At 38.9% G+C, this 27,044-nt stretch overlaps 1 protein-coding gene and 1 long non-coding RNA gene across 4 annotated transcripts in view; one reads left to right on the forward strand and one right to left on the reverse strand.

Annotated features, from left to right (window-relative positions):
* The window catches only part of CDH20 (cadherin 20), a 199,427-nt gene that overhangs the window by 108,260 nt on the left and 64,123 nt on the right, over positions 1 to 27,044 (forward strand). Inside the window, exons 2-3 of one of the 3 annotated variants that reach the window (XM_070221120.1) lie at positions 19,400 to 19,488; positions 21,003 to 21,093. The exons of 1 other annotated variant lie outside the window; for it this stretch is intronic. The gene's annotated coding sequence lies outside the window, so the exon portion shown is untranslated. The remainder of the gene's footprint in view (positions 1 to 19,399; positions 19,489 to 21,002; positions 21,094 to 27,044) is intronic. One more of the 3 variants, XM_070221119.1, reaches the window with a different exon arrangement.
* LOC102149289 (uncharacterized) overlaps positions 3,689 to 27,044 on the reverse strand; it is an 86,375-nt gene continuing 63,019 nt past the window's right edge. The window contains exons 3-4 of the long non-coding RNA XR_290784.4: positions 9,618 to 9,729; positions 3,689 to 7,330 (exon numbers count right to left, since the gene is read on the reverse strand). This is a non-coding gene — a long non-coding RNA (uncharacterized lncRNA). The remainder of the gene's footprint in view (positions 7,331 to 9,617; positions 9,730 to 27,044) is intronic.

Genomic DNA, 27,044 nt, shown 5'->3' on the forward strand with positions numbered 1-27,044 from the left:
GGGATTTGGGGAGATAAACCAGAAAAAAAAAAAAAATATTGGCCACAGTTGTTAGCTCAGGTGCCAATCTTAAAAAAAAACAAAAAAAAACAAAAAAACTGCTGATTTTGCTCTTTAAAGGTGCCATGGACATATTTCCATTACCATAAACATTGTTCTACAGCCTCATTCTTGATATTTACATTGTTTTCCTTTATCTCAATGAACCATCATTTACTTAACCAATCCCTTGTTGACAAACATTTATGTTTTTTTCTTAACAATGTTTTGTTAAGAAACCATTGTGGCAAATCTCCTACCTTATACATCTTTATATGCCTATAAAATTAATTCTTAAAAGTTCCTGGCACATAATAGGTTCTCAATAAATTTACTGAATTGATGGATGAATGAAAAGTGAAATGGTTTGGTCAAAGAATTGGTGAATCTTATATTTTGATATGTATTGCTAAATTGCCTTCCAGAAAGGCAATTAATCCATTTTCTGTATTTATATCTTATTTTTTTTAACTCTGTCTATGCTTTAAACATTCAGGAAGTTTCAAATATTTTACTTTGTGGTTCTGTCCCAGGGACAGTGATGTGTAGAAGTAAGAGCCCAACAGCTTAATGAAAGCCAATTGCCAGATTTTCTGGAATTTTGAGAACCAGTTGTAAAATGTAGCCATTATTAAAAAATCATGTAAACTTACAATTAAATAATTTATAGTTAAAACAAAGGTAATAAATGCACAAAGTGCCCTACTTCCTAATTATTTTACTAAACTTTACAATTATCCATGCTCTTGAAGTCAACTATGACCATCATATCTGGATAGTGGAAATAGTATATAGTGGCTACACCACATCTCTTCCCAACTCCTCCATCAGTGACTTTACTTTGGTAGCTTAAAATTGGTCGTGGTGGGAGTATTTACACCATAGAAATCAGCAAGCACTATAAATCAGCGCTTGATTTACTGCTGAAACTGGAAGGGTTTTTAGTTTAATCAATAATTTACACGAGGGTGAGAAGAAGTTTAACAATAAGCCACATATCAGATTTACTGACTATCAATTTGTTGGGAAAAGAGCAGACGAGATGCAACTCCATTTGTCAAATCATGGCTGAATACTGACTACAAAGTTAGGAAAAAATCAAGGAAAGCATGCTGAGAAAATCAATTGACTATACGGAATTACATTTATTTACAATAAAAAGCATTGTGCATTTTTTATTTGTAAATTGTGTGCTATGCATCCTTTATATTAGTGAAATTTGTAATAAATTTATACACACATATGTATATATATTTGCAGACATTTTTTTCAGAGAGCTGGTTGTTAAACATTTAATGGCACATCACTGTTTAGAGGCCACATTTTGAGAAGCTTTCCCTTTATAAAAACTGAAATACCACATGTACTATATTCTATCTAAGTTCCTATGTGTAGTTAGCTATTTCTGAAATTTGTCTTCTGTTTCATCGATCTTTCTGTGTTATGGTCTTAGTACTACAATGATTCAATAATTATAGCTTTAAAATGCATTTAATATCTGGAAGGGCAAATACCACTCACTATTTCCCCCGCCCCAACCACCCTATCCTAGTTATTCCAGATGAACTTAAAATCTCTTTCAACCTCCCTTCCAATAATATTGCAGTGATGTCTCTTCCTTTCATTCACCTCTTATTTCACAGTCATCGTTAGAATCTTATAATTTTCTTTATATATGCCCTATCCATTTCTAGTCTTCACAACTCTACATATTTTATATTTTTGTTTGCATGTACTTTGTGAGATTTTTTATATTGTATTTTTTAATTATTATTTATCACAGGTTTTTTTTACCACCAGTTAGAATTATTCCAAAACTCTTCCACCAAAAATCAAGTTAAAAAGAATAGTTGTAAACCAATTCCAACAAGAATGATGGCTGGATCATTGTTCATTTGTTACCATCCTTCCAGTAATTCTCAATTTTTTTCCACCTGGAAACTGGTTTTGGTTATCTTTTTTAAATTTCCTTATAGAAAGAAAAAGTTTGGATTGTTACATTAGAAGGTGAGTTCTAGAATGCCAACCAAAGTTCATAATATCAATAAAAGCGTGTGTGTATTTGTCTATACCAGGAACAGTCCTATACAAACAGGTATAAATATAGCATCTCTAATACTTTACCATTTTTATACTGTAGAGTATGAAAATAATATTAGCTCCCAATATGCACGGTCCTTGAATTACTTGTATTTTTGCTTCTACAGCTATGTAGCTGATTCACTTTTCCCTCTTGGCTGTGACTGAAACGAAGTACAGAGCAAATTTTGTGTCTTAACAGTTCCTTAGTTAAGATGCACACACTATTTTATGTTCTTCTTTCCTCTCTCTTTTGATAATTTTTTTTCCTTTCATTCCTTTGGTGAGGAAGATTGGCCCTGAGCTAATATCTGTTGCCAATCTTCCTCTTTTTGCTTGAGGAAGACTGTCCCTGAGCTAACGTCTGTGCCAGTCTTCCTCTATCTTGTATGCGGGATGCGACCACAACATGGCTTGATAGGCAGTATGTAGGTCCGTGCCTAGGATCTAAACCCACAAACCCCAGGCCACTGAAGTGTAGCACACAAACCTAACCATTACACCACCAGGCCAGTCCCTCTCTTTTGGTAATTTTTATTGGACTAATAATGCATGAATATCAGCTGATTAAAAAAAATTCAAACAGAAGTATTTTCAGTAAAAAGTAGACCCCTTTTCTTTCTTTAATGTCTGGCATAACCCCTTTTTTTAATTAAACTTTTTATTTTGAGATAATTGTAGGTTCACGTGAGGTTATAAGAAATAATTCCGAGAGAATCTGTGTACCTTTTACCCAGTTCCCCACATGGTAACTTCTTGGTAACTCTAGTACAAGATCACAAGCAGGACAGTGACAATGATACAGTCACAGTAGAGAACGTTTCCATCACCACAAGGGTCTTTCATGTTGCTATTTTACAACCACGTCTACTTCCTTCCTGCCTCTACCCATTCCTTAACCCTTGACAACCACTAATTGGATCTCTACGTCTATAATTTTGGCATTTCAAGAATGATCTATTAATAGATTCATACAGTGTGTAACCTCTTTGGATCAGCTTTTTTCACTCAATGTAATTCTCTGGAGATTCATCCAGGTTGCTGCATCTATCAATGGTTCTCTTCATTTCTGAGTAGTATTCTGTGGTATAGATGTACCACAGCTTAACCATTCATCCATTGAAGGACATCTGGGTTGTTTCCATTTAGGATCTATTATGAGTAAAGCTGCTATAAACATTCATGTACAGGTTTTTGTGTGAATGTAAGTCTTCATTTCTCTGGGGAAGATACCCAGGAGTGCAATTGTTTGAGAGTATGGTAACTGCATGTTTAGTTGTTTAAAGAAACTGCCAAACTCTTTACCAGTGTGGTTGTTCCATTTTACATTCCCACTAGCAATGCATGAGTAATCCAGTCTATCCTCATCCTCACCAGCATTTGATGTTGCCACGATTTTTTATTTTGGCCATTATGATTGGCACATAGTAATATTGCATTATGGTTTTAGTTCACATTTCTCTAATAGCTAATGATGCTGAATATCTTTTCATGTGCTTATTTACCATCTGTATCACTTCTTTGGTGAAATGTCTCTTCATTTCTTTCACCCATGTTCTAAGTTAATTGGTTTTTTTACTGTTTTGTTTTGAGAGTTCTTTATGTATTCTAGATACTAGTTCTTTGTCAGATATGTGGTTTGCAAGATCATTTCTCCCACTCTGTTGGCTTATGTCTTTTATTTTGGTAACTATGATAAAACTCCACTTTAACATTTTAAGTGGAAATCCAAGAAGTTCTGTTACGTGAAATGCAGAGTTGTGAAGTGCAAGATTAATGCACAACACTATTTTTTGGTCAGCCTTCCAGTACCTGTGTGTATAATGGACTGGGAGGGAGAAAAACGTGTTTTGATTTATTAGACATGTGGGAAAGAGATTGATTATTTCAAAGAAAACATGCACTGTACACGGAAATGAGAACATTCCAAGTAACAGGAGGAGTCACTTCCTACTTCACTCCCTTAAAAGACAAAAAATGTCTGCCCTTCAGCCACTCCCTTCTAAAAACAAGATCTGGGTAGAGCACTGGGACCATCTGCCAATCATATTATATCCAAGTAATCAATATTGTAGGATCTCATGTTTTTGTTTTACTCTATCTGTTCTTTTATTATAAGCTACCTCAAATTATTTTATAAATAGTCCAAGTAGACACATCAGAGCTGCATAAGCCCAGGGAGTACTGTTCACATGGCATTCTCTGTGAATGATGCCTCAGGAGCATAAACAGCATCACCAGAGTCTGTTGGCCCCCACTGTGCTAAGGTGTTGGCTAGCCAAAGACAGAGGCATCATTTGCATGATGCCTTGAAAAAGCATCAGGTGTGTGACAAGAGAACCAAGTACTAGTCCTAGCCCAGTCACTCACTAATCAACTGATCTGGAGGAAGCCATTTAAACCACAGAGGCCTTTCTTTCCATGCCAATAAAATCAGGAATTTGGACTAGTCAATAAAATGATTTCTAAGGTTGCTTCCAGCTCATAAATTCTATTATTTCCACTGAAAAGTAAGAAAATTTCACTAAAAGGTATGATTTGAGAAACCATCACACAAACCCAAATTGATGGGCCTGCTACAAAATACCTAACCAGTACTCTTCAAAGGTATCAATATCATGAAGGACAAGGGTAGCTCAGAACACTGTCACAGATTGGAGGAGATTAAAACAGACATGACAATTAAATGCAATGTGGGATCCTGGATTGATTCCTGGAATATAAAATCGACATTAGTGGAAAAAATTGAGGAAATCTAAATAAAGTCTGTAGTTCAGTTAATTAAAAAGTATGATTTATGGGTAAAAGATTTAATGGGACAGTTTGCAAGATAAAGGTTCTGAAGCTATTAATGAAATTATTTTCTGGAAAAGAGTTCAACTGTTCTTTTTAAATGTGAATATGCATTCTTACATAATCTTAAGATGAGACAGCTTTTGAATAATTTATTCCATGTTTTGGGTTTCTTCAATATGGCTAATTATAAAACCACTGAAAGGTCATAGTATTTTCTTAATAATATTCTTTTGGCCACATATTTGTCTTCTAAGAGTTCTACAAGTATACAATTATTTACCAAATGGGAATGTGAAGATGTTATGAGAACTTGAATTAGGCAAGCAAGCAAAAAACCCATAATTTACCATAAAAAACAATAACCATATAATTCTGTCCTAAATGACATCAAAAAGATGACCCTTTAATTTTACCTCAAATTAATATTTTTTATACAAAATGGTACAGTTAACATCATCTCCATGATGAGCATCCCTTTTAGACAGAGTTTTTAATAAATTACTGAAAAAAGTAAACAAAGGCATGTAAGTTTAAATTCGGGACCCCTCTTCACGATAGAACTTACCCCACAGAGTTCTAAAAAATGCACTCTTATGGTCCTATCATTTAGTAAGCTTACAGCTTGGAGTGGCCCCATTCCACAGTAAGTTGCTAACCTCAGTCCTCCATCCTATAGTTTGAACGGCCCCAGTCCTCTTATTTGCTCCTAGGTAGGTGTGGAATCCAAGTGGCTGCTCGATAATAAATGTTCGTACATTTGATGGTAACAAGCTCAAATTTTTTTATTCCTTCTTTCAGGTTATCATATGCAGAGTAAGACCTGGCCTGGGTATTCTGTGGTCTCCACAGGGTTTGGTAGATACCTCTCTGAGGTTTTCTCTGACCTATAATTGTCTTTTACTTGTTGTTCAGGAGTAACAACCCTAGATGATGCACTTCTCATGTTTGGTATAAGATCTGCAAACCAAATCTCTTCCAATGCTTAAAAGACTTCTAATCTACTTTAATAGAGCTGCTTTTATGTTTAAAAAATAAAAACTATTCATGGTTAAACAGAATATATGATTACGTATACATTAATTACGTAACTATTTAAAAATCAAAAAACAAAGTTTGAGAAGAGACATCTTGAGAGCACGACAGTTTTAACCACAAGAACCTAGGTTCGGATAGGGGACTTTTTCAATGGAAATAGTTTATCGTTAAACAAAGAAGACCCCTTGATTAATGAAGCCATTTCCGATAGAACTTCTTACAATCAGAAATTCTCCTAAACAGAACCTTGCTCTGCCTGAAACTCTTTCTTCTACTGTTGAGCATCAGTCTTATCTTTGAAGCATTCCCAGAATCTGAAAAGAGGTGGTGACCTCTGATTATGAGGCTTCACTGGTTGCCTAAGTATATTTTATTCAAATGAGCTGTGGCTATGAATCCAGAACACTTGTTCTGAATGGTTTAGTGTTCATTAATAATTAGAATAATAATAGCTAGCATTTAGTACTTAAGAGTTTTGCCAGATACTGTTCTACGTGCTTGTTGTACTATCTCATGTAATGCTGACAACCACCTTAAAAATCAGGTACTCTTATTAGTCTCCCCACTGTACAAATGAGGAAATTGAGGCACAGAAAGGTTAAATTACTTGCCCAAAATATCATAGTGGCAGAGCCACCCCATGTTCAGCCACTATGAATATTACTACTACTATCCTTTCTAGCTAGGTAATTTTCCCCAAGCAATTCAATCCCTAGTCTGTTTCCTCATCTCCCACTTGACTAGATGACATCAGTATTAATACCTGTCCCACCTACTTCACAGACTTGTTGGAAGGATCAGATATGACGGGAGGGGAACATGTTCTGGGGTTTTTTTCTTCTTTAGGGCTATTATAAAAAATATAGAATATAGAACCATTTGGCAAAACCTTAGCTCTTTGGGTGGGAATTGAGTGCTTTCTAGAGTCAAACCAACAGAGGAAACCGAGGATTCCCCAGCCTCTTTGCCCCCTCGCCCTTTTCCATTCATTAGGCCCAGAGACTCTATGGCGGTGGCAATCCACTGCCATTTCCTGGTTGACCTCACATTGATGCTGCCCCTCTTGTGTATTTTGTATCTAATTTAAAATGCAGATTCTCCAATGAACAACCTGAGTTCTTAGTTGACTCTATGAGCAAAAGAACTAGACTTCCTTCGAACACTTCTAAAGAAAACACAGATAGAGCACAACACAGATGTTTAAACAAACATGACCGTATGTCTTTCCACGTTATTATATTTCCTCTGCCTCGCTGCATCTTCTCTCCATGTCTGTGTTTCTCTTCTGTCTGCCTTGTTGTTGGTGTGAGACCATCTCCTCCGGTTGCCTTCTCATTCTTTATAATCTCCTCCTTTCGCCCCTCCACCTTCTTTTAGTTCACTGTAAGTGATTATATTATTAAACCAATATATTACCTACTATTTACTCTATCTCAGAATAGGGTTTTCCTTAGTTAAGGAGAATAGTGAAATATTCTAAATACACAAAAAGAATTTCAAAACACCTTAAGTTGTTAATGATTTATTTGGCCCTCGATCATAATTTATTAGGTCCATTCCTGCAATATTTGGGGATGACGGGGTCAGGAAAGTAGCCTGTCAAAGAGACATCTTGGAAAGCATCTCTTCTCCCATGAGGCCCACCACAGCCCCCTCCCTTTCAGAGCAAAGCAGCTGCGTCTGAGCTCTGCCAGACGAGAAGCAAGGAATTGTTCTCTACAAACCTCTTTGATTCTGCATACATCAATAGAGCCTCCCTCAGGGTTGAAGACAGGCTGAAAGGCTCATAATGTCTGTAACCTGTGATTCTTCCGGGATCTGAACAGAAGTTAAAGGGCCCATATGCAGTAACTTAACTCCAAGGTAGATTGTGCATAAGCATCTGAGAGCAGAAGTCAGCCCTGCAACGGTATGTGAATTAATGAAGGCAAATTACCCTGGGATTTGTGTTTGTTGTGTGGGAAGGTGATGGCAGAGTAAATCTTCCAAATTTAAGTTTATTTTATGTTAATTGCATAAAGTAGCATAGATTTGTTGCTTTAAATCTCATCCATGGAGAGCTAGAATTGGGCTTGTTGATTTCTTTTATTATCCACTAAAATGACTCTAGTCCTTGTTTGTATTTACTTGAGAAGCACAGATCTATTCCTGAATAGCTTTACAACTTTAAGTGTTTTAAGAAACTTCTTTTGAATACCACCTAGTTAATTGTACCACGATAGCTCCTAAGTGGAACATTATGTCTATCAGTCTTAAGTGCTGCTGTGGATATAATAGCTTCTGTTATATTATTATAATCTCTTTTATTTAGAGCACTTTGAAAGCTGAAAATTAAATATGCCTCAATCTGCTATCATTCTATTACTTACCTTAGTGCTAAGTAAATACTAATGAAACTCTATTACCTCTGGTGAAATTATATTCTGAATTCTTTGATGATGGAATATAGGTTCAGTGTAAATACACATCTTTCCTTGTTTTCCTTCTCTCTACTCAGGTAAAAGTGTTTTCTCTGTAATGGCAAGTTTCTGTGTGCACTGATTTTTGAACCCTCAGTTAGTGCACTTGGTGGGAAGAGAACTGGAATGAAGGAGAAAGGGGAAATGGTGGAATTACACCCATGTGCAGGAGATATTACTCAACACTAAGTCCTAATGCTCTCAACATACCAAGCCCAGAAATAGCCAGGTGTTGGGAGAGAGACTGGGCCAAGAAAGTGGGCCACTCCTCGCTAACTCCTCGCTACTCAAATGCGGTCCACAAACCAGCAGCTGTTTACACTACCTGAGAGCTTTTTAGAAATGCAAGAGCTCAGATCCCACCCCAGACCGACCTAATAAAAATCTGCGTGTTAACAAGGCCCTCAGAAGGTTCCTGTGCACTTCCAAGTCTGAGGAGCTCTGTCTAGATCTCATTCAGAGCCTCAACTGGGAAGACAGGGAAGTGCATCCTGATTAACCTGAAGAATTAACTAGAAATCTCTAGTCATTCTCCTTAGCAGAGAATGGTGCTATAGAGATAATGGAAAGTAAAAAGCTGCATCACTTTAAACATTCAAATCAACCATTGAGATCTGGTGGCCTGAGAGGTAGAGATAGGGAAGAGGGAAGTGTCACAGACTTAATTCCAAACAACCGTTGAAACAAAAAGCTCTTGTTGGAACTGTTTTACCCTCTCTCTGTGTGATGTTATTGGATTTGATTTCCTTTCTTCTAGAGAAGGACACACGAAAAAAAAATGACCTACATTCAGTATTCTATCCAGATGCTTTCAATTTGGCAGGCGGGAAGCAAGTTTTGCATAGAGACTGAGCTCACTGAAAGGGATTAGAATTTTGAGCTGGAAATTCCAAAGGCATTTTAAAGTCAAGAAACTGTTTAGGAAAAAATAAATACAAGTGACCTTGATATAACTCTGCAATGATATTCACATCTCAGAGCCATCTTGGAATAGTCTCCTCTGGGTACCTTTGTAACTAGTCTTCCTGGCATTGGGTTCAAAACAACAGACTTCACGCTAAATTTCACTTAGGGAAATAACAAAAAGTGGGAGGTGTAGTAGGACGGAAACACACCTCATTTAAGTGGAGGAGCCAATCACAGAAACCTCATGCAGTACAAGGAGGTCATAACATAAACAGCAATCCCCACGGCCAAGGCTGTGCTTACCCAGCTCATGGTGTCTCAGAATCGGCTGCCCTCGTTGCAGTTTAACACAGTCCTGGACCTCACACTCAAGACAGACATCCATGGGCGTGACTGGCAGCTCCGCCATCCTTGCCTGAATGAAGGTAATTTGCAGGATCAGACTGACTCTGGTCGCAAAATAAATTTGAGATTTTTGACATCCCTTGACCATATGGTGTATTTATTGCATAAGCTGTTTTGCAGAGTTTCCTTTTTCCTTAGCCATTTGTGTTTTCCTCATGTTTTTGCCATTTTTTGCAAGATACAGATATCCTAGACACCTGTAGCTGCTAACATCAGATAACATTTAAATACACTTTTTTCATTTATTTTCAAATAATTTATTGATTTACAAGTAAATATATCTTTCAATATTTTTTAATCAGAATCTTATTCAGAATATCTCATGTAGTAAGTACTAATGAATTGTATGACATTGTTATTTATTTTTTTCACTAAGATACTACAAATGAGTTTTTTAATTTTAAAAGAAAAAGCAATTCTGGCATTTCATGAAAAGTAAATTTGACCCACAGCCTATACAGACGAAATAAAAATTATACAAGTAGGGGATTTTAATTTAGTATTAATTGGGAAAATGTTTTAGTTTCTTTAATAACTATAATGACTATTCCATCTCAAACAGAAGTATACAAAACTAATGAACTCATTCAAAATTGGATCAAAACAATTACTAACTACAGAATAGTTAAGCATGGTAGTGTAGTTTCCTAGGCGGCCATAACAAAGTACCATGAACTGGTTGGCCTAAAACAACAAAAATTTCTTGTCTCACGGTTCTGGGAGCTAGAAGTCCAAAATCAAGGTGTGGGCAGGGCTGTGCTCCCTCCAAGCCGTTAGAGGAGGAGCCTCCCTCGCCTCATGCAGCTTCCAGTAGCCCCAGGAGTTCCCTGGCTCTGCAGCAGCATCACACCAACCTCCATCTTTTCAGGACCACTTTCCCTCTGTGTCTGTCTTCTCCTCTTCTTAGAAAGACATCAGTGACATTGGATTAAGGGCCCACCCTAATGGCCTGATCTTAATTTGATTATATCTGCAAAGCCCTATTTCCAAATAAAGCCACATTCACAGGTACCAGGGGTTAGGACTTCAGCATATCTTTTGGAGGGGACACAACTCAATCCATAATACATGGCTAGTATTTCCTCAGTGATGGAATATAACCCACAATCTTACCAAAATGATAGTATTATTCTATCTGCTCAAAAATTATAATTTATTTTCACTTGCCTTCAGAAAACACAAGAACAGTTAGAAATCAAGCAATAATTGCTAATGTAATACGTCCAAAGAGCATTTGATAAAAATTCTCTTAGAAAAGAGAAAAGGGCATCTAGGGCATGTCGGTGATGGCTGCACCAATAATAGGAGCGAATGACTTCATATCTTGAGATTTTCAAGTAATTCAACTGCCTACATGGCATAGGGTTTTAGAAAACAAACTTATGATAAGTTCAAAAGTTCATCAAGGGAAAGAGATAGAAGCCTGCCTAAAGTCATTTACTCCATAAATAAATAATTTAGCATGACAATTCTTTGATACCAATTGAATGTTTAGAAAACATAATTCACACTTACGTAGGTGCCATTCATGATTTAACATATTGTAGTAAACAACTTCTTTTTGTTGTTACAATTCTGTGCCTGTATTTAAATACATCACTTCCTTCCCAGACTTACAATTTTCCCACCTTCCCCTTGGAGTACCACTTCAAGGGCCCCTTCCATTGTCTCTTCCCCCTCCTCCTGTCTGAGCTTCTTTCTATCCCTTGTAGGCCATCAGGGTCACCTTCATGGGCGTCTCTCAGCACCATTCTTCTGGTTGCTAGCTTCCTTTAACTTCACCCCTGGCTCCCCACTCCTTTCCTAGTGTCCTCAATACACATCCATGCTTCTCAAACTTGAATGTGGGATCTTGTTAAAATACATACTCTGACTCAGTATGTCTTGGGCGAGGTCCGCGATCCTGCATTTCCAACAAGCCCCTGGAAGATGACCAGGCTGCTGACCATGGGCCACACTTTGTGTAGCAAGGCTGTACACCCTGACTGGCTGCCCTCCATGGCCTTCACTCTAAGCCCCACTACCTTCCCAACTTGGGCCTCCTTCCCCGACAAGATCTCATACTTCAAAATGATCTCTTACCACTACCACCCACCTTCTCTCATCAGGTCCTGTTGCCTTAAGCACATCTCAAGTAAACAAGTGAATAAAACAATCCCACTAAATAATAAATGGCTGATAAGACTCTCCTTACCCACCCTCCTCATCCTCCCAGAGGTTTTCCTTGGCAGTGTGTGAATCCTAAATCAAGTTGTCTTCACTTGAAGTGTAAATATTGGTACATTTTTCTGAGGAGTGGAGTCAAGACTGTTATCAGACTTTCAAAGAATTCCCTAATCCCAAAAGATTAAAAAAAGCCATACTCTAAATACTGCAATATCAGGCACTGTCAATAAACATGTTTCAAAGGGTTTGAGAGGGGTGGGGTGGAGGGCCTCCTCCTTGTAAAGCATACCACTAGGCTCTCTTCCTTTCCCTTTGTGAGGCTGTTCATGGGGAGGAGGAGACAGCAGAGCAGGAGGCTGCAGAGGGTTCTACTCACATTCCCTCAAACTCAAAGGAGGAGTTGCCTTGGGTTCTGCTTCCTTGTAGTAAAATAGAATTCCAATCTGGAGGCTGGAGCACAGGCTGTCTGGTCAGCTCCCAGCCCTTAGTGAAACTTGAAGGTAAGATTAGATCCGATATCCAGAGCAGGAGCTATGTTCTCATTGTGTCCAACCGTGGCTAAGATCCAGGGCCCAGGGCCCAGAAAGTCCAAACTAGGGAGAGGGTAAAAGTCCCTGGACCATTAGGAAGATGAGAGCCCCTGCCAAAGAAAAGAGAATCCTGGGTCTTCCGAAGTGGCTGGGAGTGTAACTTTTCCTTCCTCCCCCGACAACAGCCCCTGGAAATCCTTGTTTAGCTGCACATTAAATGAGATAAGACATGTAAAGCGCCCAGCATGGAGCCCAGCAGATATTGGGGAGTCGATAAATACTAGTTCCCTTCCCTATTAAAAGTAACACCACCTACAATGTTCGCAATTCACTTGCCAATATTACCATATAGCACATTAAGGAGTGTGCATGTAATTAAATATGTACCACTATGGTAATTTTGGTTTTTAAATTTTATTGATAACACCATTATATGCTTTATGTAAGCTCAGAGTTTTCTGCTTATGCGGCTTGGTAATCTGTTCCTAATTTAAAAAAAGAAAAATGAAAAGGAACATCTGAGGGAAGAAGTTTAGTGGTTTAACAAGGTAAAAAAAAAAAGTTTAACTCCTCCTGCAGTGTGAAATGTCACTTTCCTCATTGTTCTTCCTGTCCTAGCCCAGTTGCGGCCCTCAACCCTAGTACTTGCCACCCACCTGCTGCCCTCTACGCTCCAAACAACAATGCCTCCTTTTGCCCTCACTGCACTGCTAGCAAAGACCAGGCAATCTCCAGGAAGATCCCCTTCCATCTGTTTTCTGATGCTTTGATTCATACACTGTTCAACCCTACCAGCCTGGAAACACCAGCTAGGACACAGCATGCAATGGGAGCTGACAGTTTCTTGTCAAAACTATCTCACTACAGAACCCCTGATCAAAACACTGCCTAGAAGTGAATGTGGGCTGTGCGTGATGCCACAAGGGAGCTGAAAGCAACCACACCCATTTATCAGGATCCGGGACTAGGAGGAAACATTAGCATCAGAGTGAAAATTGCCAGACCTCTCAAACTTGAAAGCAGACGTTAATGAACCAAACACAGAGCTGAAGTGGCAGTTGAGGTTGTAGGGAGACTAGCTGGGACCCTCCATCATGGTCTGGATATGAATTATTCTTGTAAAAACGCTATGGAGTCATTGAACATATTTAGAAAATCCTCAACAGTATCTATCACTGTATAACAATAATCTTGATTCATAACTAACTTCAGGAAATGACAATATCTACAAATGGAATCAATCATTTCAAAATAAGCCTGGTAATAGCAAACAACTTCAACTCCCACATAAATCCTAGGGAATATTTTAAACATGATCATCACAGAGCTCACTGGAAATAAATTAGTTGGCCTGTTTGCCCAAGAACATCCCCTGATATTTTTTAAAATTGAAACTGAAAATAGGGTCACTATCAACAATGGCACTGGCACTTGTTACTTTCCACATGTGTACTCCTATGGCCACTAATAAGCAAACAACACCACCAAATCTATTAAGTCTAGTCACCCTGTGGACTCCTGGCCTCTCTCAAGTATAACTTTGCATTTGACAGTTACAACCACCATTTCTTACAAAGAACGGGACCATTCTCATCTTCTAACTGTGTGGACCTTTTGCTAGTAATACATATTTCCCATCGCAATGAAGAAAATAAAACAGAAATGGCAATAAGAATCCTGGATTTGGTTAGAGCTACCAGGCTTGCAAAACTGAATCAACATTTGATCTCCAAAACATTTTTCAACTTTAATATTTTGGAAATAAAATGATTCTTAACTTTCAGAAAATGATGGCCTGGAATTTTATCATACCAGGTGAATTTTAATATCCCATTTTGAAAATTAACATTGAAATGAAACAAGAAGGATCGAAGCATCCAGAAAACAGATGGAAGGGGATATTTGTAAGTGTAAAGTCAACAAAAATTATCCTCATTCTAATTCCACAGAGAACTCCAGTAACCCACCCAGATACACGGGGATCTGCCCCGAGAAGCCGCTGTACTTGTCACCTAAACAATATAAATATAAATAAAGGCATATTCCTTAAAAGCAGCAAACAATTCTTTTCATTGTTTGAAGAGCAATCCATTACTTTCTGAAATAAATACAAATCTAAGATTTACAATAGGTAAATAATTCTCAGAGTGATTCTCTACCTACCCTTATACAAAAAAGAAAAAGAATTCTACCTTAGTTATCTCACCAATGTTCAAACTTATTTTCTAACATTTACAATAGAAACTTACTATTTCACTTAAATGCTGTATCACAGTGCATTTTCTTAAAAATCAGTATTCATAAATCCTTCTATGACATGAAGTTCCAGTAATGGAAAGTTACAGAATGTGCAGCTCATGATATCACCACCATTTCTTCCAAGGCCATCTTGTTATGACTTTATCTTCTGCAGTTCACCTTATTAATAAAGGTGCTCAAAACAATCTAGGGGTTGGGGGAGAGGATTAACTCTATCAAGATCTCAAAACTGTTTTCCCTGGATCCACAACTTGAGGTCAGTTTTCCATGAGATAGATAGAACTCCTGCTAGTAAAATTTTAGTCTGAAGGAACCAAAATTCCCTCAAGCTGATTTTAAAGAAAAGGGGGAAATCAGTGCGTGGTTACAAAGGTATGGCACAGAATCGAAAGGCAGGAGGCTCAGCTCAGCCTGCCGAGGCCCAGGAGCTGGGAGGAAGAGCCATCTCTCTTCCCCTGCCCTCCCTGGCTCTCTCTCTTCTTTGCCCAACTTCCTCTGCACTGCCTCTGCAGGACACAGCACGCCAGCCATCTTTGCACATCCCAAGTCCACATTCCCAGGAAACAGAACCTGCCTGGCCCACCTTGACTCAAATGTCCACTCTGTTCCAAACAGCTTTGGCCTGGGAGAGGGACAAAGTCCTTTGTTATAAACATGGCTGCAGGGGCCCATCCTTTGGGGGAGGGGGCCTTGTTATTAGACATCTGCTGCACTGGCACCCCAACAGGTGTTTACAATAGTTTCTTTCTTTCTGAGCTAACTGCTGCCAATCTTCCTCTTTTTGCTGAGGAAGGCTGGCCCTGAGCTAACATCCGTGCCCATCTTCCCCTACTTTATATGTGGGATGCCTACCACAGCATGGCTTGCCACGCAGTCCCATGTCTGCACGCAGGATCCGAACTGGTGAACCCTGGGCCACCAAAGCCGAACGTGTGCACTTAACTGCTGCGCCACCAGGCCAGCCCCTACAATAGTTTCTAATAAGAGGCTACATAGACAATGGCGAGTCTGCCATCGAGGAGACATATTGCTAAGATATCCCCAGTCAGATTCTATCATTAGAATTATGTGCAAAGTATTTTATTGGAAAATATATTTCATATTCTTTCTATATTTGAGAGACTTTTATGGCATAACTTTCCTTCCTCTCTTCTTGAGAATCTGACAATTTGCACATAGGCACAATGAAGGAGCTCATTTGTGGTGTTTCAGTCTGTTTTTCCCCAAAAAATATGTCAGGAATAGAGTGTCCTTTTGACAAGCCAAGTAGAATTTTACATCCCATTCTAAAAGCTTCCATTTCCTACTATCCACCAAGTACAGGGTTTGTGATTTCAATAGCTTCAGGGAAATCACCACTGCTGACCAATAACTGATGTGAAATCCCAAGTTTCATTCAAAAAAACTCAGAGAAGGTCCAAACAATTACAAGACAAGGCTAGCATTACAGTTTGCACATAGGAGTGTCATCTTTTCTACTTTGGGAAAGAATTAAACTTCTATTCATCATCTATGATGCTCCACACACAATGCTCTGCATGGTGCATGTAGAAGATGACTTACTCCTTAGAGCAAGCCTGCAACTCTGCACATTGGAATAACTCTCTGAGCTCAGAAAGATTAAATAATTTGCCACAGAAAAAAAAAAAACACAGAGAAGTGGAATCTAAACCTGATGCCATAGCCCATAGTGTTTCTCTCACTAATACGAATAGCTAGTATTTATGGAGCACCGACAGTGTGCCCAGGCCCCGTTCCCAGTGCTTCACATACACTGACTTAGGTAGTAGATTATGACCAGCTGCTGCTACTGTCAGCTCCATTTTGCAGATGTGGAAAGAGACGCACAAAGAAGTTAAGTTCACACAGCCTGTAAAGGGTGGAGCTGAGATTGGAACCCAGGCAATCCAGCTGCACAGCATGTCTGACTGCCTCCAGTGGAGTTTTGATTCTGTAGATAGCACAGGGCCCTTCTTGGGGAGTGCTCTCATTAGTAAGTCCATATGTCTCAACTGTGTCTGTGAGAGCAGCCATGATTCCATCACAAGTTCAAAGTAAAATCAAGTTAAAATTGCATAGCTCCCCTTTACATTGCATGCATGGAGAACGAAATGACAGTCTTGGTAGCCAGCATTCTCAAATCCTTATTTCACCCTAAAATAGCTCTTTTTCCTTACATCTCCTAAAGATTCAAGATATCAAGGTATGCTAAGGATGTTATGAGCAAGGGAAATCTCTTTTCATTTCTATGTGCAGGGTGTGTGGGCGTGTGCGTGTGTTTGGGGAGGGGGACGGGTCAGTATTAAAGAAGATTATTAACTCTCTTCTAAGAATGTTCTTTTTCTTACCTCTCCTTTCAAGCATAAGCATATGCAGTCTCTCTCTGCTAGGAGATCTTTAAGAGACTGCATTCCTCTAGTATTCTTTTCTCCTTGCTTGCTCCATTACAAGTCTCCCAATTTCAAATCACTACAGTGCAACTGGCTTAGATAACGTACTGTCATCCATACTTCATAGATCATGTCCAGGGGACTCGCCTTACTGTAAGTGTCATTTCCATTGCAGTGAGCTGGCCATGGGCCATGACCTACGGGGGTCCCCGTGGCCATTTATTGTAAACTACAGCTTGTGGGTGATGCTAATGAAGTTCTTCAAGAAGCCACATTTGCATGACTTCACATTTGCTCTGTCTCCTTTAACACCGCTAATAAAAGACTGGCAAACGTGTTCTCTACTATTAATTTGTTCCCCTATTTTCTTCATCCCTTTCTGTTCAGGGGAAACCACTCCCATTCATCCCACTACAACATATCCCTTCATGACCACCAAAAACCAAACACCCCCCCCCCAAAAATCGCAAAAACCTAATGTGGTAATTTCCTCCAAATTTGGAGCTTTATATGCAAACTGTTTATATGACATTCACAAAACTGGGAAGGAACTGCTAAAGCACGGTGCTTCTAGAAAGATGAAGCCAATTTCAGAATCCAATTTTCAAAAGGAAATGCCATGTTTGTTTCATGTCAGCCTCTGCTTCAGATCAGAAAAAAGCCGAACAAAGCAAAACCGTTGGTCTGGCTGGTTATTTCCAAGCAAAGCAGAGGGCAGATGGAAAGCCACTCAGTTGGCCGTAGCGCCTTGTCTTGTCTACCTCCAGTTGCTCTGGAAGCAGCTGAACAAAGCTTAACCCCTGTGAATGAGAATTCACTCACTCACACACACACACACACACACACACACACACACACCCAAATGTTTATTTAAATAACATTATTAAAAATATATAGTCTCGGCTGTCACATGGACAGGTGGTCTGACTGCTTTCACGGTTCTGAAACACTAGGCTGGCTGCCCAGTTTGTTGAGGGCCCTGCCTCCCAACCGTCCTGTAGTGACAACACAGCACACAGCCTTGGTTTTGCACGTAACCCTCAAGCCCAAAATCGTCTTCTATTAAGGTGGAAGGATTTCTGGACACGAGCTTGTGGTATTTTCTAGGTTTTGAATCACCCTTGGGAGTCTGAATATATATATAAGAAAAAATCACCTCTGCTAGTACATCTGTTTTCACTTACATTTACAAATGGACATTATAGTTTGTACCTACCTACATACAAGTGGGATTAATAAATAAATAAAAACATGCAGACACACATACGTACATAGACACCAAACAGAGAGCTAGATACACTGCAGATATCACATATGAAATACGTCAATGATTCATAGAGATTCTGATAAAAATTTGTATAGGAAAAAAATGTAAGCTATTTTTAAATGAGTATTTTCCCCTGTATTCAGCCTTCTCACCAAAGACCATTTTTCTCATTGCTCCCTGCTGGAAACAATTTGAGTGTTGCCTCTGCTGGTCTCTACCAGATGCAAAAAGAATACAAGCACCAAGCAGTCACATCAATGTTTGTTCACCTCTGCAGGCTGTATGTGTTTAACTTCCACTAATTCCCCTGCCAACTGCTGCATATGCAGCTCGTAATTACAGGAATGCTCAGGGCATGTGGGGAAAACAAGGCTCGGTGAGCTTGGTGACTGTAGGGTCACATCTTATCATTCCTGTACACAATATATCCCATAACTGTTGTCTGTAGCACAAGTGGGCACTGGCTGTATCCAATCTATTTCTACGCTGTATTGTCATTGGTCAAAAATGGCCTTGTTCTCCCATTCCCTCCATTTTCCAACTGAAAAGGGAAAGGAACTGATAAGCCTGAGCTCAATTTGTTCTGGCAATTATTGCAAAGTTCCTACTGTGAGGGAGGCCCTGCCCGTTGGTGCGGAATGACACGCAGCCATCCAGAGTCCAGACAAAAGGAGACCCCGCTTTTCTCCAAGTGTATTCAGCCATGTATAGACATATTGGCCGAGATGCCTGCCCATTCACATCTTAATGGGAAAAAGAGAGAGATAGAACCTGAAAAAAAGAAAAAAAAACAGGAGAATGAAAGATTATCAAGTGACACCAGACAACAAAACGTGAACTTGGTGAAGAGGAAGAAAGGGAACTATTTTGACCACAGGACAGTAAATCACTGATATAATGTGGATATATATGTTTTAGTACTCTCCAGCTAAATTATGCTTTTATTACAAATAAAGCTTACTATAATGATGCTGAAATGTGAAATTGAAGAAAGTTATGCTTGGAGGTTGGATTAAATAAGCCTCTCCTATCTTCTCTCTGTCTCTGCCTCTCTCTTTCCTTCACTAGGGTACAGCTGCACATTAATTCAACCAAACGAAACTGTTAGGATGAAATGCCACTGAGATGCATTCTGAAGTGTAATTCCTCTGAAACAAGTATGTAACTTTATTTAAAAAAAACCAAAGTACCAGTCAAAAGGTGAAAAAATATATTACATTATAATGAAAAAGAGGTCATTTAAGAAAAGGCTGAAATAGCACTTCTTTTTGAAATGGCATATGGAAGCTTTTATAGCACTGGAAAAAAAGGTAACTTTTTCTGAATATTTGTCCTTATTCTCTGCTCATGAACAAAAGGAAAACGTTTGAAGATAAGGTCGCTTTAAATTCTAGGCCATGGCACATGTTCTTCTCTGGGGCTAAATGCCCTCATCTTTCCCCCTTTCAACCATATCTACTCATAATTGTTCTACTCACCCAACACTCCTGTCTACTAGGAAAACAGTTGACAAGAAGTAATGTCAGAGTTACATCTATGACATACCAGAAATCATTTATCCCAGTAAAATTCACTTATTTCAAAGGAAAGTAATGAAATGAACAGGGGAAAATTAAGCTAATTTTAAAGTCTTTTATTAGTTGCTTTTCTTTAGTCATAATGGAAATAGAGGGAAAAATTACAGATTCAATAACAACATGCATTTTTTCCATTATGGAGAATGGCTAATTCAATGGATGAATCATTAGAGAATGATCCCTCTGGCCTTATGGAACTCCAGACATAAAAACAAAAAGGAAGTTTAAGATATAAAACATACTATAAAATCATTGGGAAAAGTGAACTACAATCCCCAGTGAAATTACCTCTTATGGCAATTAAGAGCCCGTTTGTTGGAGCATTAACAGCCTCAGGCAAACTCAACAAACCCATTGCCAGCTGCCAGTAATGACAGATTTCTTAGGGAGTATTATTTAATTAACAATAATGTGAAAGAGCAGCTCAGCTGAGATACTACATTTACTTACTGGAAACTGAGATGCTGCATTTACTTACTAAGCAGCGGTAAGTGGAAAAGACATGCAATTTGTTAGCCTTCCCATTATGTATCTTTCGTTTCTGAAATACATAGTAGTTGATAGGTATTTGCCACTAGATATTCTCAGCTGTCTGTGAGGCCAACATGTCCAAAGAACTTTAGCTCTTACTGTACAAGGCTGCTAACAGTCCTTTGCCGTTTGATTCTGTTAAGAAATCCCCCAGGGCCTCAAATGTTCAGGGACAGCATTCTTTGTCCTTCCCCCCTCTAGACAAGGGCAACTGCCAGCCCGCCTTCCTTGTATACGCCAGGCTCCCTCCCACCCCCATACATCATTTGCCGCTAATCACCTAACATAAGTGATGCCTTTTGTTCTCACTTGCTTCCCAAGTAGCTTTAGGTTGCATCAGCAACTTGGTGGCTGGCTGGATCTTATCTCCCCCAAGAGATGTGTTCTCACCCATGGCACTAGCAGAGGGGGAAGGAAAGCTTTAACTGGGTGCAGCATTCTCCCCTCAAAGTTACGGGACTAAATTCCCTACATCCAACAGCCTCCTTTAGAGCTGATTATAATTTAAGGACCAATTTCAAACTGGCAAAGGGAGGACCACTTTAAGTTGTTCTGACATACAGTGGGAGCTGGCAGCATGAAGTGAACTCCGCAACTAAAGTGACAAGCTCAGGAAAATGCAAAAATAGTGCACTCCGTGGAAGAAGGAGAAAAGTAAGTTATAAAACTTTTTATGTCGTCTGTTATTTCTATGACATACCTTCACAAAATTTGGTTTAAAATTGGTCAGTGACATAGAAAGACTGTCTTGGGAAAGGAATGTGTTGATTTAGTTCCTGCTGGAGCCAAACAAAGCCATCTAAAATAGTAATTTTAAATTATTATTTGGTGGCTGTTAATTGTAGTCACCAGTGTCCACTAAAATTCCTGCCAACAGAAAATCTTTATCTTGACTTGATTTGTGATAAGCCTAGAAATGAACAGTCGGTGTGGAACATGGTTATTAAGCAAAACAAATTTCTGTTCATGGCTTCTGAAAGGACAAATCTGAAATCCCAACTAGTTAGCTCATGCTTGTATTTGGGAGTAGATTAGGATGGGGTGTACATACAGCACTGGCATTCACTGTGGATTAAGACTGACTGCAGGAGCTAAAGATTTTTCTCTTTGATTCTTTAGAGTCCAAAGTAGCTTTCACTCAAATAATATCAAAGGCATCTTATTAAACACGTCTCCTAGCAGGGTTTCATCGTAGGGCAGGCTTTATTATGTACAGTATAATCAGATTGATATAATATGGCATCAGCCAGTGAATGTCTTGTTTTGGAACAACTTGTGGAAATAGATTTTTATCCCTTTCTTTAATCCTAATTTGATGCTATTAACCAATTCCATTATTTAAATTGGCTATTAAGATTGGAATCAGTTTGATTTATCAGAATGTATTTCCCATTAATAAGGCTTTCTTTGTAGCCTCTCTCTTTAAACTACATTTACTGTTAGTACTTTGAAGAGAAACATTTACAAAATCTTTTTCCTTAATATGGATTAGAGTATGTGGATTGGGTCCTGTTATACTATGCTTAGCCTTACAGTACAAGAATAAAAACTTGTAGAGTTTATATGGATTTCTTTTAACCATTCTTTACTGTAGAGGAAAGATGAAAGGGATTATAGGAGAAAGAAATAATAAATTTTGCAAATGACATATAACAGCATTTTCCATTCCAAAGAAACCCAACTCCTTTACCAAGATAGAAAAGAAATATACATGAATTTTAACTGCTAATGCAGTTTCCACTGGTAACATTTGAACATCTTTGTGGCACTGCTATATGGTATTTAAATATCAGAAAGGGGAAAAGTGCTGGCATAAAAGCAGAGGAGGAATACAGTTTTTCCAGACAGCAGAGCTAACAATCCTATCTTGCCACAAGTGTTACCTGAGGTCAATCAGCAGGTCATTAAAAGAATGTGTTTTGTTTGTTTGTTTGTTTTACCGATACCTTACAGCAAGTAAAAGTAGAGATGGCTAGAATTAAGCATCATTATCAACTGATGCACTTTGGAGGGATCACTAATTCTTTTCACTGTGTGCTTGTAAAGTCATATTCCCTAGGCAAAAATGAGTGAAATGTTGTAAATGCTTACTGTGATGAAAAGTAAGCTTTTGAAAATATCGTTGTTTTATAGGATTTGTAAAAGACCTTACGGCCTTTTGGTTCCATCCCCCATCTTTGGCAGATCTACACTTAAGTCAGTGGGACACTTCCTCCCCTGCAGTCTGCTGCCCATCCTTCTCCCCCTGCCCAAGAAAGGGCAAGAGATTTCTTAATCTCCATAAGCAACCTGTTCCAGTTTATAAGCTTCACTGTCAGGAAATATGTCTTTCTTTAAATCTCTTCTGCTACTGATTATGGCTATGTTCCTTGCTCCTGATTCCTAGGAGATGTCCATCCTTGGTGAAAACGAATTTAAAAAATTTGGATGTCTTCATTAAACTACACCTTGACTTTTTCTCCACTAGCCTTTAAGATTCCTTTTCTTTGGACACTGTAGGTTTCATCTTTAGGCCCATGTGGACTCCTCTGTACCTGCTCCAAGTTCCATCCTCAACTCCAACCCCCTTGGGGTTGTAGCTCTCAGAAACTGACAAAGAATCCCAGTCTTGCCTGGTGGTTCCTCAGGACCCTACTCTGTAACTATTACCATACAGGTGCCATGATTCTCTTTGAAATTAAATGCTGTATTGCTGAATCATTGTTCAATTTCTATTTAATTTAATTCTATTCCAAGTTCTATTAAATTCCTGCTTGGTGCCAACACTGTGCTAATTCTGAAGATACAGAGTTGAGAGTCACCGCCCTCAGAGAATTCACAGGCTAGTGGGGAAAGCAGACCATGTGGGCTGTGCTGGCGGAATGGACAGAGTGGCATGAGGGCACAGAAGATAGGCCTGGTGATCAATAAATGCTTCCTGGAAGAGAGATTGCCAAGCAAAGGGCCTAGAAAAGGTATTCGTGATTGAACAAAAGAATGAAGGTGTTAAAATATAGGGTCTTTAGTTTATTTAGATGAACCAAAAAATGTGAGGGGAGAAGGGACAGGAGATGGCGCTAGAATGAAAGGTAGGAGCCAGATCATGTAGGTCCTTAAGTGCCTTGTCAAGGAATTTAGGTTTTATCAGCTAAGAAATGAGAAGCCATTAGAGAACTTTTAGCAGGTGAGTGACCTGATAAGATCCCTCTGGCTGATAACAGATTAGAACAGGGACACCAGTTAGGTTGCAGCAGGGGTGAAGGTATGAAGTTTATGGGGGCGGGGGGGGAGGAATCTTCTGGATTTCTACTCGGATGGCTAGAAGAGCCATTCATTGCCCGGCTAAAGTAAGCAGAGACCCAACAAAGAAAAAATTAGAAGTCAAACTGGGAGGAAATGATATCCACTATGACCCACCAATCTTATTTGTTCACTGAGTTCTCATCTCCAGATGTTACTAGATTTTATTTTATTCATTATTGCTCTGTTCATATTTTAAAGCTTCTCCAAAGAGCCTTGTGTCTAAAGCCAAGCCATGTCCTTTACCACCATCACTTCAATTTGTTCCACTTTGGAAAAATCCAAATGCTTAGTAATCATGACTTTAGATATCCTTAAAATTATGAATGAATATTAAACACTTGACACAAAACTTACTCCTATAAAATACCACTTGTCATTGCACTAAAGTTGAAAGTGATCCATTGATGATAATTCTCTAGTCACTCAGTACTGAACAGTCAGAGCCATATTTCTTAATTTGTTATGGCTGAGTAGGCATAATCAAAAGCTTTATATGTACAGCTTACACAGAACTCCTTCCCTTAGATACACCCGTCTCCGTCACAACATAAATAGAAATTGGCCATTCAGACAGAACTTCTTCTATATGTTTTTTAAAACCAAAGAATAGCTATTTCCATGACCTTCTAAACACAAAAACTTGCCTTTCTATTCTGAGATTACAAAAGTTCTTCCCCACTGAACTCAGTGGCCCTGGATGGCTTGGTTGATATTCCAGGCGTGGCAAAGTGTATTTTCTAAAGATGGTAACAGTAATATCTCTCATCCCCCAGGCTCTTCTGGAGCCTTGCCACTCCCCTGTCAAGAGGTGGAGTCTAATTCTCTTCCCCTTGTGAGTGCAGATTTTTGAGTGGCTCATAATCAACAGAATGCAGCAGAAGTGAAGCTGAGAGGAGTCTGAGGCTAGGTCATAAAAGATCATGCAGCTTCTACTTTGAGAATAGGAGCGCTCACATTTACCCTGACCATGTACACATTCCAACTGCCCTTCTGGAAGCCACCATGCTGTGAGGAAGCCCAAATTAGTCTGCATGGAAATCACACATAAAGGTACTAAATGAGACTGTGTGAAGAGACAGAGATGTCCCAGCCTCCAGCTGCACCAGACCTCTGCTGTCTCAGCCTAGCCACCATCTGACTGCAGATGCCTGAGAAAGCCCACACCAGAACCACTCAGCCAAGACACATCCAAATTCCTGACCCACAGAAACCATAAAAACTAATAAAATGATTGCTGTTTTAAGCTACTACATTTTGAGGTGATTTATTTCATGTCAATAGCTAGCCAGAAAACAGGAATTAGTGCCAAAATGATTCAGTAGGAAATCAAATGATGGAGGATCAGTGGATCAGATCCCCCTTTCCTCACTGCATGAGACATCTGTGCCTCTTGATCTAGGCCTCAGGCTATTTGGTGACCTTGATGCCAGGAAGCCTCGATTGGATTGATGAGCCTGAAATGACTGAGAAGATCCTGAATTCAGAACAGTTCTCACTCCCCATGAATGCCAGTCACTTCTGGGACCCATGATGGCTCCACTTTGCTTAGAAAGACCTAGTTTGGGACCAAGTTGTCTTGGGCCATTTGGGAATTTCTTTTTTTTTTATATCCCTTGTTTACATGGTGGAACTCCCCAAAAGAAAAATACTAACATAAGTATATATTCAATGATCCAATCAGAGACTAATAAAAACATTTTAAAAGGAAATGTAAATATAGTCATATGGTGAGGACTGGACTAATAAAGAGGATCTAGGTGCAAGAAAGAGGGGATTGTCAAAGGAACAGGTGCGAGTCGACCTGGAAAAGAATTAGAGAAAAAGATCTTCTCACATCAGCCCCCTTCCCCGAATTAAGGAGGTAAGAAGCTAAACCACCAGAGATAACTTCATGGTCACATGCCTTTAACTAAACAATAAAAAATATCACATAATTTTAAGTCACTGTAATTTTTCACATCCCAATTCCCTCATAAGGTTTCCAAGCATCTCTACAAAGGATTTTTCAACTTTATGTTAGAATAAGTGATGCCAAGGTCTAGAGTACATCTGATATGTAACAGTTTATTATATTTGTTGTCCAAGAACAAAAATATCATCTGTAAAAACTCACTGTTTTCTTGACTTTTGTTGCCTTTATACTGATTATCCATGCCTCTTAATACATTGCTGGTAAGAACAGATATTAAAATCAGCATTAAAAATATTAATTAACTCAAATTAAAAGCCTGAAAAGCAGAAAGGATAATATCAAACTGTTAAATACTTTTTACAGCTTAAAAATACATCAGCACTCAGGTAATATTTACTAAGCACCTATCATGTGCCAAATTCTGCACTAGTTATCAAGGATATGTGGAGAAAAGACAGGAGCTATGTCTTCAGGGAGCTTACAATATGGAGAAGGGAGAGACACGTATACAATCCTGAATAATGAAGAGCCATGACAGGAAACGCACACAGTGCTTTGAGAAGATAGATGAAAAGGGAAACACAAAGAAGTAAAAATAATTTTTTTAACAGAACTTAATCTATAATATTAGGTCATGATAATCTGTGATAAACCTTTAAAGAAGATTGTTATCATCATATTTGAGACTCAAAAAGATTAAGCAAATGCCAAGTGTTACACATTGAGTGGCAGAGCTGGAAATGGTCTTAAACCAAGATGTCCTGATTCCAAATTATGTGCCATTCTCCAAAACAGAGATTTTTTTTTTGAAAGCATGTATTGGAAGACAAGTTTCTCTTTTCCTTTAACAGAAGAAATAATAAATATCAATGAGATTTTTGTTTTGTCTTTCCTTTTTCTTGAACAGATTATCCAGTTGCCTTCTTATATTCCTTACACATTAGAAGAAAGAAAGATAAAATACCCACGACTCCAATAAGAGAGTGGGGATTCTGTAAAAGGAATAATACCTGAGAACTCAAAACAGGTCAAAAGCTCCCTGCCTGAGTTGAAGTTCCAGATCAGTTTCACCAAGTCAGCCCCAGGTCAGCAAGCGTCTGCCAGCTCCAATGCAGTGTGTGTGCTCCGCAAGAATTGTTCTAAGAGAGAGGAAAGAGCTCACATTCTTTATGCCCAAAGCTACTTTGAAGCTTTGGACTAAAAAGAGAAGGAAAGTTCTTGCCTCTTTAAATAATCAGGCATAGAAGGATGAATTTTTTATCCCTAAGTCTAAAACCAAATTTATTACCTTGCCTCTAACTAATGCCTCCTCCAGCTTTCTGCCATAACCTAAGCACAGAAGTTCCTTGTCATTGTTTTCATTTTTTCCCGCGCCCACCATCCTCCATATCTATTCAGTATGCAAGTGTTG

Source organism: Equus caballus, chromosome 8, assembly GCF_041296265.1.
Source record: "Equus caballus isolate H_3958 breed thoroughbred chromosome 8, TB-T2T, whole genome shotgun sequence".
NCBI classification, from domain to species: Eukaryota; Metazoa; Chordata; class Mammalia; order Perissodactyla; family Equidae; genus Equus; species Equus caballus.